Here is a 4,355-nt window from a genome sequence, read left to right on the forward strand (position 1 = left end):
ATTCATAAGCATTGCTTTATACACAGGATATTCAAATTTTTAAATGTTTTTGTAGTTGTAGATGGACAGAATGCCTTTATTTTATTTGTTTATTTTTATGTGGTGCTGAGGATTGAACCCAGTGTCTCACACATGCTAGGCAAGTGCTCTGCTGCTGAGCTACAGCTACAGCCCAGGATATTCAATTTTTTTACTTATTTATTATCCATTTTTTTTCTACTAGATGTGGTAAGTACATTTTTCTTGCTGACCACTCCATCCCTAGAACTGTGCCTGCCACAAATTCAGTGCTTGAGAAATATTTGTAGAAGAGATGAAAATAGACTATTGCCATTTGGACAAATACATTAAACTACTGTAGGATAGATAGATAGATAGATAGATAGATAGATAGATAGATATAGATAGATAGATAGATAGATAGAGATATAGGCAGAAGTCTCTTGCTCATTTATATCTTGCTGGCCAAATAAGTCAATTTCTAGATAAAATCTATTAAAGTCCTAATGGTTATGATAGTAGGGGTTTATTGGAAGAGAAAAGAAGTAATAGAGGTTTGAAATCAAAATATATAATTTCGTTACTATTCTAGTCTTAAAAGATTTAAGATATGATGCACCTTAATGGCACCTAAACTGCAGGATAAAAATGAACCTCCCAGCCCAAATCACCACATTAATGATGCAGGCTATTTTTCATAACAAAAAAAAAATAGAAGCTGGGCTACATGATCATCTTTGCAGCAGCCAGTATGCATTAAGGCAGAGAAAATTATTGTGCTGATTGATTTTAATTTAACACAACTCTGTCTTTAATAAATGAAATTTTCTCAAAAGAAATCTAAAATATCTTAGAGAGGTTGTCAAGAGAGGAGAGAACTAAGCTTTGCAGGAAAAACCATAGAACGATGTTCTTATGAGGAATTCTGAAAAGCATTAAAATTGACTAATTCATTAGAAGAGCCTTTTGTGAGCTTATTACAGATTCTTCATTATTACAGAGCTTCCAAAAGAACTTAAAGGGCTTTTTAATGTGAAATGAGCAGTACAACTTGCTTTGATGTTTCCCAAACACCTAATTTTTGAAAATAGCATAAGTAGATATAAAAATTATACCTATTTTCAACTTTCCCAATGATTTGAAATGTTACTTTGCTTGATTCGGATAGTTCAGCAATTTGTTCATTTCATTTTGTTCCATAAAATCTTTATCTCATACACAAAATATATTATTATTGTGTGCAAACATGCTTTATTAACTTCCAACATCCTCCAAGTTTGCAATGCAACTATATCCTTCTGTTCCATTAGCACTCATCATAATTCCCTCATTCTTTCACAGGGCCATGGTTCAGTCAAACTAAGTTTTATATCTAAGCCAACCATTTCCTCCTAACATTCCTTTATGGAATTGCCTCTTTACCTTACTCCTTATTTGCTTTTCAAACCAGTCTTAATTTCCTTCTGGTTCCCACATTAATTAATGAGTTCAAATTTTTTAAAGGGTCTTCATTTTCTTCATCATTTAGTTGCTATTGGATGAACTCCATGGTTATCTGATGTTCTTAAAGATTTAAGTGTGGTAGAACCAGTCTTAGTGCAAACCTTGCATCTTCTTTTAACAAGTCTTGGCTTATAGCCTCTCAGGATGATATACATCTGCCATCCAGTCATGGTTAAGAAAAAATTATATAAAACTTGGAGATAAAGCAAAAAGGTGTACATCCTTTCAATATTGGATGGAGAAGAGGGCTCACTCAAGGGTTATCTAGGGCAATGAACCCTCTTCATTCACTTCAATATAGGTTAATCAGAAGTTACATGAAAAAGAATTTTCTCCAGGAGCAATGCAAATAATTTCTGCCCAGTAGAAAAGATAACCATAAAAGTTATACTTTTAATTATACTTTTTGCAGGGGTATTGTTTGTTTTCCTGTAGAAAAGTTTTATATCTAAGCTAACCATTTCTTTCTAACATTCTTCCTTTTTATTTATTTAATTACTTTTTCGTGGTGCTGGGGATTGAACCCAGGGCCTTGTGCATGGGAGGCAAGCACTCTACCAACTGAGCTATCTGCCCAGCCCCTCCTCCCACCATTCTTTATGAAATTGCCTGAATATACATTGCTCCTTCTTTGCTCTTCAAACCAGGCTTAATTTCTTTCCAGTTCCCACATTAATGAAAGAGTTGGATAAAATTTTTAGCATGTATTCATTTTACATATGCATAAGAGTCTGATTTTTTATAAAACATTTTTTTAGTTGTAGATGGATACAATACCTTTATTTTACTTGTTTATTTTTATGTGGTGCCAGGGATCAAAACCAGTGCCTCATAAATGCTAGGCAAGCACTCTTCCACTGAGTCATAACCCTGGACCCTGATTCTTTTTTTTTTTATTAGAACTTAGTGCCCCTAACACCTTGCACCCCCTCCAAGAGGCAAGTGTTCTGGAGCCCTTTGGAAAAGAAAGCAGAGCAGAACAACTTCAATATGAAAAACAGAATGAAAAATCACTGAAGTAAGGAAACAATACCTTAAGTCTCTGGAAAGAAAAAAAATAATCACCATAGAGACCATGTGGCAAAAAATGACTTCTATTTAACCCCTCTTCCCTTCTGGTTGCTGAAGAAAGGGAGGGCACCAGGTTCAAGCAGTAGAAAAGGATAAGGGAATGCACTATTTATAGACAAAAGGCGTTATGGTTTAGCTTTGAGATATCCCCCCAAATCTCATGTGTGTTACAATGCAAGAGGGTTTAGAGGTGAAATGATTGAGTTATTAGAGTTTTCACCTAATCAGTAAATTAATCTGATAGGGATTAACTGGTGGTAATGTAGGCAGGTAGGGTGTGGCTAGAGGAGGTGTGTTATCAGGGGTATGCCTTGCAGTATATATTTTGTTCTTAGTGAGAGGAAATCTCTCTCTCCTTCTTCTCCTTCTCCTTCTCCTTCCTGTTTCAGTGTCCTGAGCTGCTTTCCTCTTACCACACTCTTCTGCCATGATGTTCTCCCTCACCTCGGGCCCCAAAGAATGGAGTCAGCTGTCTATGGACTAAGACCTCTGAAACCATGAGCCCCTAAATAAACCTTTCTTTCTCTAATAGTTCTTGTCAAGTCTTTTGGTCTCAGCAGCACAAAATTTGACTAAAACAAAAGGTATTTCATTACAACTCTTTTCTCCTTTTGTTGAAACACATGGGATCCTTTAGCTGACAAGATGGAGCATTCATTTCCTTTTATCTTACTAATGGGGGGGTCACTGCTCAATTTCCTGAGGTACACTCTGATCTTCCTGCCTATCCCCATTTTCCAAGGTTACTCAAGTCATATTTCAGGATAGAATAAGCATCTGGTTATTATCTACTAGTATCAGACAAGTGGGGACAAGGCATGTCCTCTCCCTTTAAGGAAGTCACAGTCTTAGAGAGAGTGCAATGAAGTAAAATGGACACAGGCCAGTGGAGGACAGAGAGATGGTCTGAAAGGATCTACTGGAATTTGAATAAGACAAAAAATACCTTAGATTAAAATTTAAAAAGAGGGGAGTGGGGCTAGGGTTGTGGCTCAGCGGTAGAGTGCTTGCCTAGCATGTGCGAGGCAATGGGTTGGATCCTCAGCATCACATAAAAATAAATAAATGAAATAAAGACATTGTGTCCAACTACAACTAAAAAAATATTTTTAAAAAAAATGTAAAGAGGGGAGGGGATTGAAACATTTTACTCTAAGAAATAAAAGGAGTGGGCTAAAGCCCAGTTGGATTTTCAGTTATTTTTCTAAGAAGTGAGTCAGGAATCTGTGGATCAGGCAGTCTTAGGTCCATTTTGTACCGCTATAACAATACCATAGGCTGGGTGATTTATAATGAAAGGAAATTTATTATTGGCTCACAATTTTGGAGAGTAGAAAATCCAAGATTGAGTGGCTGGCATCTGGCAAGGAACTTCTCTCTGCATTATCCCATGACAGAAGAGTAAAGTGAGGAACTGAATTCATTTATAAGGAACCCACTCCTGCAATAATGGCACTAATACATTCATGAGGGTGGAGCCCACATGGCCTGATCACCTCTCATTAGGCCCATCCCTGAATACTATTGCTCTGAGCATTAACTTTCCAAAACATGCCTTTGGGGGACAACACATTCATGCCATAGCAAGTACCCTAACTTTATATAAGATCCCTTAAGCCTTTTTTTCAGATGGAGGCTCAGACAACATAGGAAGCAAGTTTCAGGGCCCCAGGAGTTGAAAGAAGACGTGAAGCACAGTTGGGATAGTAGACATGATTTATTTGGAGATAGCAATAGTTGCTAGCCAGCCCCTAGCTCCAGCTCTCAGCCTCCTGAATTTT

The sequence above is a fragment of the Marmota marmota genome, unplaced genomic scaffold (genome assembly GCF_001458135.2).
Source record: "Marmota marmota marmota unplaced genomic scaffold, marMar, whole genome shotgun sequence".
Lineage (NCBI taxonomy): Eukaryota > Metazoa > Chordata > Mammalia > Rodentia > Sciuridae > Marmota > Marmota marmota.